Here is a 13,269-nt window from a genome sequence, read left to right as displayed (position 1 = left end):
GTAAGTTTTTTCATTTTGCTGAGAAATTGAAAACTATCCCTGGACTTTTATAATGGAACCAAACTCGTATAAACTATCCATTTTAAGTTGGAATATTGCGTCACTTAGAAAAAGATTTTCTGACCTGCATCATAAAGTAACCACTGAATCCATTGATATTGTGTGTCTACAAGAGTGCAGAGTCCCTGAAAAATCCCAACCCCCTAAATTGCCATCGTTTGTTGCATAGAACCTGGTATAATTCCTATGAGTGTACCTCTGTCGAGACTTTTAACAATGACCTTGTGAGCAGTATTCAGAACTTCTTAGAGCCGCCTCTGAAACCTCCTACTACTCTAAATCCAAATGACTTCCATAATAATCATAAGTCTTATTAGAAAAAAAAACCTATTACAATGATCCTAAACTTCGAACATTGAAACGTACTGCTCGCAGACTAGGCCTAGCCTATAGAAAGCATCGTACCCCTGAAATGCTGAGCCTCTTCCAAACTGCCCTTGCTGCTGCCAGAAAGCGTATGACAGAGCTGCGGCAAACAGACTGGGAACAACTTGTCAATGGTCTCAGTGCTCACACCCCACTTAGCCGGGCATGGAGGGACATAAATAGAATTAAGGGTAACAGAACTGGGCAGATCGCGCACCCTCATCCCTTACATAGGGCGAATGAGTTAGTAAGTGCTTGGGCTGCTGCATCTAGCTATGACATTCTTTCCAGTATCACACAGGCGAAATTAATGAACAAATATGATGCAAGGGAGAGACTTGTTTGCTTTATGCTCAGCAAGGCAGATTTTCCTTTCACTAATTATGAACTTGATGCGCACTAAGGGCAACTCCACATCGCCTGGGGAGGATGGTATTACAACATACTCAGATTGCTATGTCGAGTACCAAGTAATCCTTTACTTGAATTATATAACATGAGCTATGTAACTGGGGAGCTCCATCAATCTTGGACAAACAGTCTCATCATTCCCATTCCAAAGCCCAATCAACGAAACTCATTTCGTTCAATATCCCTTACTAGCTGCTTGTGTAAAACATTCGAAAGGATGAAATCGTCTTATGCACAGAATTAAGCAATTTTGATCTTCCCGGTTGCATGGGTTTATGCATGGAAGGGGTGTGCCTCATTGCATAACCACCTTTCTCACTCTGCACACTGCCTGCTCATACACTACCTTCTTTGACTTTAAATCTGCTTTTGATGTAGCCAACCGACATGTAATCAATAGTGAACTTGCCAGAATGGATGTTTGAGGAAGTCTTCTCCGCTGGATTAAAGGCTACATGTCCAATAGAAAGTCATCTGTGCTGTTCCAGGGACATGGAAGTTTAACTAAAAATTTCGAATTAGGAACCCCACAGGGAGGTGTGCTCAGTCCCACCCTATTCAACATTCTAATTAATGTTTTACTAAATGCTATGCCTAGCCAGCCTCATCATTATATGATTAGTTTTGCTGATGATATAATGATTCACACCACCGGATTCTCCAACATCCAAAACATTCTTAGTCATGTACTAGTTATGTCAGGACCTGGGGTTGATAATCTCTACTGACATAACAGATACTTAACAGGCGTCCTCCTCGACAGAGAGGCACAGTTCGCCAGATCCAGTTGCATGATGGGTCTCTTCTAGAATATGTAAGCAGATAAAGGTATCTTGGCTTTGAGGTCCCACTATTTGGACCTGTTGTAACGAGACTGTCGCCAGTACAAAGAAAGGCTGAGAGCACTTAGAGTTGTGGCAGGTTTTCATCCCAGGAATGGAGCTAATCTTAAAATTGTGAAAATGATGCATCTTGCTTATATTAGATCATTGGTTGAGTATGCTGCGCCACTACTTGCTCTCGTGTCTGACTGGAAGCTTGGAGGGCTGGAAAAACTGCAGAACGAAGCAGTGAGGATCATCCTAGGATGCCCTCGTACTGCTAAAATTTTAAATATGCAGAAAGAACTTGATATTCAAGCATCAGAGATCGTGTTACTGAAAGAAATATCCTAATTAGAGTCAATATGCTCAGGCAAGCCCATTCAAACCCCTGCACAGAAGCCCTCCAAACTTTCCTCAGCACTGGTGAACACTCCTCCAGATGGATCGAAAAAACTGGAACCGACCTCCTCATGAACCAGCTACATGGTCTGTGTCAAGTCAGGCAACAGCGGCACTCCTTGGGATATTACCCCATTCCAAACTACCTTCTCTCCATTTCCCCCCAAAATTCTTCTAAATCACAACCAAAGCTTCGCATTGAAGCTAAACAGGATGCCTTAAGCTGTATTGGTAGCTTAGTCACACAGCACACTTTTACGTAATTTATTTATGTTGATGGTTCTGTTCACTAATCCACTGGTGCAGCTGATAGTGCTGTTGTTTTAGTACAGAGTGATGGCTCTCGTAAAGAAATTGGAGCACGCATCAATAACTGGGCCTCTACCCTTCAAACAGAATTGTTTGCAATACTTCTTACACTCAAATGCGTCCATGTATTTAAGGTTGACACAGTAATTGTAACTGATTCCCTGTCATCCATAAATGCTCTCAACTCATTAAGTATAAATTGTGGCATGCTTGTGTCAGAAGCCAGACACGGGTATGGTAGGATTGTGGACAGTGGAGTCAGAGTGCACATGCTGTGGCTTCCATCTCACATTCGTCTTCAGATGCATGATAGAACTGATGAATTGGTTAAGCTGTATGCTTTCAAAGAGGGGGTAGATTACAATCTTGGGTTGTCAGTTAGCAGTTTGAGAACAATAATACGAAAAGAACTTCAGCTGAACTCTATTGACTTAAGACTCAGGGAGACTGACACCAGTCCGTCCATCTATCATCATTCCATCATGCAGGAGGAGCCACATGTCTATGGTGCATCCAACAAAAAAGTAGACTCTTGGATGTCACTACCGCCCGGCTCCGGCTGGGTTACAAGTATCTACAGGGCAGGTTAAATCACCACCACCAGATGTAGACCAAACGAAAAGTAAACTTTGCCAGATGGACTATTGTCACACCCTGCGTCATTATGTACTGGGGTGCGATCAAATTAATGAATTTAGGGACAACTCACTCAGAAATGTTCAAGAAATGGCAAAGTATTTTATCCACAGTGGTATATTACAGACCATTCTGGAGAAATACCCTGACTTTCCTCAGTGTAAATAAAGCATTACCACGTGTGTGTGTGTGCGTGCTTGTGTGTGTGTGTGCGCGTGCTTGTGTGTGTGTGTGCGTGCTTGTGTGTGTGTATATGTTTGTATGCTCGTGTGCATGTCTCTGTGCGTGCGTGCGCCCTCGTGTGTGTGTGCGCTCGTGTGGGTGTATGACTTACTTAATATTTCTACTTATAACTCATTACAGTTGTGACCGGGTGTGGACGTGTCAGTGGCTCATTACTTTGTAATTTGTTCATGATTGTAACCATGTATAGGAGTGTAGATGGTTCATTACCTCTGTAACTTGCCATGATTGTGACCAGATCTACCTGGAGTTCATTACCTTTGTAACTAGTTCAGCTATCATAACTTTGGGGTCCAGTTCCTGGACCCATTATGTACCTCTGTAATCTTTTGACTACCGCCCACAGGATGGGTTTATTGTTCAAGCAAGCTGTTCTGATTGCCAGGTTGGTCAAGATGTTAGTTTATGTGAGGACTTTAGTCAGTCACAGGTTAAGTCTAGTCGAGTCTTGAGACATAGCGAACTACTTAGAGCACTTATACACATACACACACTTACTTGTATGTATTTGTATTATGTTATTAAATGCTAACAATGTACCAGTGTGAGGGAAAAGTTCAATAGATAGGAGTAGAGAGGGAATATATAGTAACAATAGTTTCATTGCCGGCTATTCGTTAAGGTAGGGTCAGTCTAGCTCCCGATATTCCCGCCTTTTCTCCCCCAACCCCTAAATTGATAGTTTGTCTGCCGGCTACTAGTTAAGGTAGGGTAAGTCACGCTCCCGTTTTTCCCACCTTTTCTCCCCCACCCCTAAAGTGATAGTTTGATTGCCGGCTGCTTGTTAACGTAGGGTCAGTCTAGCTCCCGCTATCCCTTCCCCTCCCTCTTCCATCTTCCCCCCCCCCGAAAGGTGACGTGTGGGGCTCTGGTCAAACAGTAAATCACTCGACTCACAGCTCCCAACACTACTGTAAGTACATGCCTGCCTTGTACTCTAGTGGATTTATTGGTTAAAAGCTTCACTTTTGATCAATAATAAACTTAGTCTTTTCAGCCTTGCTCTATGTTGACTGTTGTAATAATCACCACATCTTTTAAGTATCAGACTTACCATGGAGAGTGATTATTTAAGCAGTGGGTAACCTGTCTGTCCTTCCAGCTTGGATGTCAGAGAGGGTCACCTGGCAATCAACGAGCAGAACAGGAGAAGGACTAACGTCCAGAGACTTCTCCATTTTGTATTGAACTACCTGTGCACCTGTATGCAAGTGCAGGACGTAACTCCACATCATTGCAGCAGTAAAGAACCTGCTTTCCTGTCATCGGGATAATAATCACGGCGATTCTCTGTGAAGAACTAGCCAGTGGATGGTCACCAACGCCTGCGACCTCCCCCCCCCCTTTATCATCAGCAACTGCTACGGTTTCAACAACAGTGTCACCAACACCAGACACCCTTGTAGATATTAGTGTTGAGTTCAAATGTTATTTTATTCATTTCATTTTTCATTTTTCTTTTAAATAGGATATACCTTTCATGTTTTGTTGTTTTATGTTTGATTTAATAAATAGTGTTTATCTTTGTGAATTATTATTTCTTTTTCTATTCATTAATTTTCCTGAGGAGGAGCCAGCCTGAGTAATACTGTCTGAAGTTGTTACAGGGCTGAGTAAGCCTTCACAACCAGACGGTACTTAAAAGTCATAAAGATGTGATATGTGCCTTCAGCACAATACTACTGTACACGAGGGAAGTGTAGGAACTTGTATCCTATATTATATTCAATTGATTACTTTAATTTACATTGATAATATACGCCTAGACAACTTTATTGTTATTAATAAACTTATTAAATTTTAATTTCTTTAGTTAGAAGTCTACCAGCTGTAATCCTGAAGCACTATTGAATCTTACTAAATTCTAATGGATAATTACACCAGGATACTGACTACTTGTTACTAAAACCCAGTAACAGGCTGGATGCTAGAAGGACAGTCCTTTCTAGTATTCACTGGAGATCTCTATGCTTATTAGATATCGCGTTTTTTGTAACATTTTGCATATATATATATATATATATATATATATATATATATATATATATATATATATATATATATATATATATATATATATATATATATATATATATATATATATACAGTGCTAGCCACGGCATTAAGCCAGGTGACACCCCAGCATATGCCTTGATGAATATTAAAGGCCTCCCATATGAACATCATATAACATACAACCCAATACACCACACAATACACGACTTACACATGACCTAACATACGACCCAACACACGACTCAATACACCACAAAACACACGATCAAACACACTACCCAAAACACTACCCAACACACGACCCAATACACGACCCAATACACCACCCAATACACAACCCAACACACGAACCAATATACCACCCAACACACGACCCAGCACACGACCCAATACACCACCCAACACACGACCCAACACATGACCCAAGACACGATCCAATACACCACCCAACACGACCCAACACATGAGCCAACACATGACCCAATACACCACCCAACACACGACCCAACACATGAGCCAAGACACGATCCAATACACCACCCAACAAACGACCCAACACACGACCCAACACACGATCCAATACACCACCCAACACACGACCCAACACATGAGCCAACACACGACCCAATACACCACCCAACACACGACCCAACACACGATCCAATACACCACCTGTTACAAAAAACGCGATTCTAAAAGCTTAGAGATCTCCAGTGAATACTAGAAAGGACTGCCCTTCTAGCATCCAGCCTGTTACTGGGTTTTCGTAACAGTCAGTATCTTTGTCCAATTATCCATTAGAATTCAGTATAATTCAATAGTGCTTCAGGATTACAACTGGTAGGCTGCTAACTAGAGAAATTAAAATTTAATAAATTTATTAAGTCTAGAGGTATATTATCAAATTAAATTAAATTAAATTAATCACAGTAATCAAAATAATATCACATCTCTCGAGTTCAATATTATTGTGCTGAAAGCACATATCACATTTATAATTCTTAATTACCGTCTGGTACATTAACATTTAATAAGATATTACAAATATGTACAAGTTTGTGTATGCGTGTAAGTGCTGTAAGTAGTTCGTTATGTCTCGCGACTCAACTAGACTTAAACAAGTGACTGACATAGTCCTCTAATAAACTAACTTCTTGACCGACTGGCAACCAGAACAGTCTGCTTGAACAACAAAAGAATGCTAAGTCCAATAGCAATACAACAAGCAACTGCGACACAGAATCAGGAACAAAGAGATAATATAACGACAATAAGTAGGGACCATCAGCAGATCCTCCACAAAAGTTACAATACTCCCATATTACTGAATCTAAGTTCAGCATAAGAAAATACCCGACTGTGATAATACACAGAAACCAGTACAAATTAGATCAGAAGCTATAGCTAAGGACCTGAGATGCTCAGAGTGTCTATGAGACACACAACCTCAGTACAACGTCGAAAATCACTAAGTCTATAAAAGGCTCTGTGAACAGAGTTCTACAGAACTAACAAGAATAATGAGACACAATCTGTCCAACCTCCAAGAGAGTCTAGAGCAGACTGAATACTTCAGGCGAGGTGAGGACACCCCCCCTCGATCACGTGATAGCTCCGTGGACAGCAATCGCCCAGCAAGAAGCCGGCAATATAACGAGCAAGGAGCGATAATTACAGTAGTTAGACAATCAAGACTTGGACTGAGCACATAATATGTTACATCCTACCTAACAAAGGAAGCTACGTCAAATAACAATATAAAGCAATACATTTACGATTTAGCTATTATCGCAAATATAAGCAATATAAAATTAAATGAAAAGGTAATAATTATATATATACATAATCATTGTAACCATTCAGGGGTTGCAACACCACCCATCACACGACCCAACAAATGACCCAACACACGACCCAACACATGAGCCAATACACGATCCAATACACCACCCATCACACGACCCAACAAATGACCCAACACACGACCCAACACATGACCCAAGACACGATCCAATACACCACCCATCACACGACCCAACAAATGACCCAACACACGACCCAACACATGACCCAAGACACGATCCAATACACCACCCAACACACGACCCAACACATGACCCAAGACACGATCCAATACACCACCCAACACACGACCCAACACATTAGCCAACACACGACCCAATACATCACCCAACACACGACCCAACACATGACCCAAGACATGATCCAATACACCACCCATCACACGACCCAACACATGAGCCAACACAAGACCCAATACATCACCCAACACACGACCCAACACATGAGCCAACACACCTTTACCTTTGATATACCTTTAAAGAATTTCTAGAGTATATCTACTCTCTGAGCCCGGCCATGGGCCAGGCTCGTCTGGTGCTTGCCTAGTCAACCAGGCTGTTGCTGTTGGAGGCCAGCTGCCCCACATATCCATCACAGCCTGGTTGATCTGGCACGACCAAATACGACCCAACACTACCCAATACACCACACAAGACACGACCCAACTCACAACCCAAGATCACTGAACACAAAACCCAAAACTCCACCCAACACTACACCCAATACACCAACCAACACATTATCAAACACACTAATCAATAAACGACCCAACACACGACCAAAGACAAGACCCAAAAAAAAGACCCATCACATGACCCAACACACGACCCAATACACGACCCAATACAACACCCAACACACGACCCAACACACGACCCAACACACGGCCCAACACACGGCCCAATACACCACCCAAGACCCAACACACGAACCAATTCATCACCCAACACACTACCCAACGCACGACCCAACACACTACCCAACACACTATTCAACACCCGACCTAACACTCAACCCAACTCACAACCCAACAAACGACCCATCACACGACCCAATACACCACACAACACACGACCCAACACACGACCCAACACACGACCTAACACGAAACCAAACACACGACCCATCACACGACCCAATACACGACCCAACCTACGACCCAACACGACCCAATATACCACCCAACACACGACTCAACACACGACCCAACACACGACTTAACACACGACTCAACACACGACCCATCACACGACCCAATATACGACCCAACACAATACTCAACACACGACCCAACACAGATTAAGAATACATCCAGCACGAATTGTATCCAGCCAAAAACAAAATGGTGCGAATACTATGTCTGGGACATCTGTAAACACGGAATATCAGGGAAAACGAACGGGGCATGCAACTTTGAGCATCCCAAAAAATGCCGTGACCTCCTGTCTAAGGGAGTGTGTCGTTCTACCTCTTGCAAATATTTGTGTCAGTCTTCAATCCTTGAAAAAAAAATGTTACAACACCAATTGCATATCATCTAAAAAGGACCAGGAGGCACACACCCCATACAACACATAGTAACTATGGTAGCTATGACAACACCCCAAGTGATTTTTTAGTGGTAGGAAACGAAGAAAGAAAATGAAAAGAGATAACCAAAATAGTCCACCACCTTGGAGCCTTGTTGGACTGGAGGCACAGCCAGTGGCGCCTTGTTGGACTGGAGGCACAGCCAGTGGCGCCTTGTTGGACTGGAGGCACAGCCAGTTGCGCCTTGTTGGACTGGAGGCACAGCCAGTGGCGCCTTGTTGGACTGGAGGCACAGCCAGTGGCGTCTTGTTGGACTGGAGGCACAGCCAGTGGCGCCTTGTTGGACTGCAGGCACAGCCAGTGGCGCCTTGTTGGACTGGAGGCACAACCAGTGGCGCCTTGTTGGACTGGAGGCACAGCCAGTGGCGCCTTGTTGGACTGGAGGCACAGCCAGTGGCGCCTTGTTGGACTGGAGGCACAGCCAGTGGCGCCTTGTTGGACTGGAGGCACAGCCAGTGGCACCTCCGGGCTCACAGCTACTGATGCCAACAACAAAATCCCGCCAACAAACATGCAACATAACCTCATTTATATTTGCTAATATACAGGGTCTTAAGCCATCCACAAACAAAATACCTTTCATTAGTGGACTTCCAGGGGAGTCAAATGCAGTGTTTGCAGCCTCCACAGAGACCCACGTAAAAAGATTACTTTGACAGTGAAATATGGATACCTGGATACAACCTTGATCCGTGTGTGACTTGAAAAAGCCCACTGTGTGGGTGAAACGTTGTCAATAAAGGATCACATTATACTGCATTTGTGTTTATATTTCCAAAGGACCTGCCTAGTATGGGCCAACAGGCCTGCTGCAGTGTTCCTCCTTTCTTATGTTCTTATGTTCTTAGATTCGACAGGAAGAACAGGCACCAAGGGGGGGGGGGTTGGCCTGTAAGTCAAAGAGTCGCTCATTGGCACAGAAATACGGAACAGCACAAATGATGTAGTTGAAGTTCTGACAATAAAAATCGAGAACCAAAACTTAGTCATTGTACTTGTATATAAGCCACCGGATGAAACTTCCCAACAGTTCAAAGAACAACTGTCAAAAATCGTCTCCTGTCTGGACAACTTTCCAGCTCCATCCCCAAACATCTTGCTGCTTGCTGACTTCAATCTAAGACACACAAAATGGAAGGAATACAGTCACAGAAACCCAAGGCAAACGGAAACCAAGCCTGTGCACATACTATGCACTCGGTATCTGCTGGCATGGGAAATCTGGAAAAACAGATGGGACGTGCAACTATGACCACCCTAGGAAATGCCATGCCCATATGACAACAGGAAAATGCAAACTCCCTTCCTGTAAGCTTTTTCACCCTGAACTGTGTACCTCTTCAGTACAGGAAAGACTGTGCTATAACTTAAATTGCCAAGCATACCATCTAAAGGGGACAAAAAGATACAAAACATCCAGGCCATGGGAAAACCTGGGTAGCCACAGCCACTCAAGAGGGAGAGGTTTTTTAGTGCCAGGAAGGAAAAAAAACTGGCAGGAAATGGCAGAAATCGTACACCAAATCCAGTCATTCCTGGAGTGGAACCACAGTCGATGGCCTCCACTCCAAACCAACAGATACAGATACTAATGCCGGAAAAAAAATCCCCCCCCCCAGTACCAACAATACCACCAGTCCGATAACATTCTTCTTTGCAAATATACAGGGTCTAAAGCCAGCAACAAACAACAAAATACCTTTCATCCGTGGACTGCTTGCAGAGGCAAAGGCAATGTTCGCGGCTTTCACTGAGACCCACATAAAGGATCACTTGGACAACGAAATATGGATCCCAGGTTACAACCTATACAGATGTGACAGAGTGAACAGGCAAAAGGAGGGGTTGGCCTGTACATTGCAGAGTCACTTGTTTGCACAGAACTGCTTAATGCCTCAAATGATGTAGTGGAAGTTTTAGCAGTAAAGGTCGAGAACCAAAACCTAGTCATTGTGATAGTCTACAAGCCTCCGGATGCAACATCCCAGCAATTCCAGGAACAGCTGTTAAAAATTGACCACTGTCTGGAAAACCTTCCAGCTCCTGCACCCAACATCTTGCTCCTGGGGGATTTCAACTTAAGGCACCTAAAATGGAGGAATATAGCAAATAATATTGTTGCAGTAATAACACCAGGAGGCAGCTCTGATGAAAACTCACACTCACGCGAGCTTTCAAATCTCTGCACAAAATTCAATTTAAACCAGCAAATAATAGAGCCTACTAGACTGGAGAATACACTAGACCTCATCTTCACTAACAATAATGATCTGATAAGAAATATCACCATATCAAAAACAATATACTCAGATCACAACATAATTGAGGTTCAGTCATGTATGCGCGGAGCCCCAGACCGACATAATGAGATTAGTCACGAGGGAGCATTCACCAAATTCAACTTCAATAACAAAAACATAAAGTGGGACCAAGTAAACCAAGTCCTAACCGATATAAGCTGGGAAGATATACTAAGCAACACAGACCCCAACTTATGCCTAGAACAGATTAACTCGGTGGCACTCGATGTATGCACAAGGCTTATTCCTCTAAGAAAAAGGAGGAGTAGATGTAAAACAGAAAGAGACAGGCGCTCCCTTTACAGGCGACGGAAAAGAATAACAGAGCGGCTAAAAGAGGTCAATATATCTGAAATGCGTAGGGAGACACTGGTCAGAGAAATAGCAAGCATCGAACTTAAGCTAAAAGAATCCTTTAGGAGTCAGGAATCGCTGGAAGAACTAAAAGCCATAAATGAAATCGAAAGAAACCCAAAGTATTTCTTCTCCTATGCCAAATCAAAATCGAGAACAACGTCCAGTATTGGGCCCCTACTTCAACAAGATGGGTCCTACACAGATGACAGCAAGGAAATGAGTGAGCTACTCAAGTCCCAATATGACTCAGTTTTTAGCAAGCCGCTAACCAGACTGAGAGTCGAAGATCAAAATGAATTTTTTATGAGAGAGCCAAAAAATTTGATTAACACAAGCCTATCCGATGTTATCCTGACGCCAAATGACTTCGAACAGGCGATAAATGACATGCCCATGCACTCTGCCCCAGGGCCAGACTCATGGAACTCTGTGTTCATCAAGAACTGCAAGAAGCCCCTATCACGAGCCTTTTCCATCCTATGGAGAGGGAGCATGGACACGGGGGTCGTCCCACAGTTACTAAAAACAACAGACATAGCCCCACTCCACAAAGGGGGCAGTAAAGCAACAGCAAAGAACTACAGACCAATAGCACTAACATCCCATATCATAAAAATCTTTGAAAGGGTCCTAAGAAGCAAGATCACCACGCATCTAGAAACCCATCAGTTACACAACCCAGGGCAACATGGGTTTAGAACAGGTCACTCCTGTCTGTCTCAACTATTGGACCACTACGACAAGGTCCTAAATGCACTAGAAGACAAAAAGAATGCAGATGTAATATATACAGACTTTGCAAAAGCCTTCGACAAGTGTGACCATGGCTTAATAGCGCACAAAATGCGTGCTAAAGGAATAACAGGAAAAGTCGGTCGATGGATCTATAATTTCCTCACTAACAGAACACAGAGAGTAGTCGTCAACAGAGTAAAGTCCGAGGCAGCTACGGTGAAAAGCTCTGTTCCACAAGGCACAGTACTCGCTCCCATCTTGTTCCTCATCCTTATATCCGACATAGACAAGGATGTCAGCCACAGCACCGTGTCTTCCTTTGCAGATGACACCCGAATCTGCATGACAGTGTCTTCCATTGCAGACACTGCAAAGCTCCAGGCAGACATCAACCAAATCTTTCAGTGGGCTGCAGAAAACAATATGAAGTTCAACGATGAGAAATTTCAATTACTCAGATATGGTAAACATGAGGAAATTAAATCTTCATCAGAGTACAAAACAAATTCTGGCCACAAAATAGAGCGAAACACCAACGTCAAAGACCTGGGAGTGATCATGTCGGAGGATCTCACCTTCAAGGACCATAACATTGTATCAATCGCATCTGCTAGAAAAATGACAGGATGGATAATGAGAACCTTCAAAACTAGGGAGGCCAAGCCCATGATGACACTCTTCAGGTCACTTGTTCTATCTAGGCTGGAATATTGCTGCACACTAACAGCACCTTTCAAGGCAGGTGAAATTGCCGACCTAGAAAATGTACAGAGAACTTTCACGGCGCGCATAACGGAGATAAAACACCTCAGTTATTGGGAGCGCTTGAGGTTCCTAAACCTGTATTCCCTGGAACGCAGGAGGGAGAGATACATGATTATATACACCTGGAAAATCCTAGAGGGACTAGTACCTAACTTGCACACGAAAATCACTCACTACGAAAGCAAAAGACTTGGGAGACGATGCACCATCCCCCCAATGAAAAGCAGGGGTGTCACTAGCACGTTAAGAGACCATACAATAAGTGTCAGGGGCCCGAGACTGTTCAACTGCCTCCCAGCACACATAAGGGGGATTACCAACAGACCCCTGGCAGTCTTCAAGCTGGCACTGGACAAGCACCAAAAGTCAGTTCCGGATCAGCCGGGCTGTGGCTC

This window comes from Cherax quadricarinatus, unplaced genomic scaffold, assembly GCF_038502225.1.
Source record: "Cherax quadricarinatus isolate ZL_2023a unplaced genomic scaffold, ASM3850222v1 Contig253, whole genome shotgun sequence".
In the NCBI taxonomy this organism is placed as follows: domain Eukaryota; kingdom Metazoa; phylum Arthropoda; class Malacostraca; order Decapoda; family Parastacidae; genus Cherax; species Cherax quadricarinatus.
The sequence above is the reverse complement of the archived record's forward strand: the minus strand, read 5'-3'. Positions refer to the sequence as shown.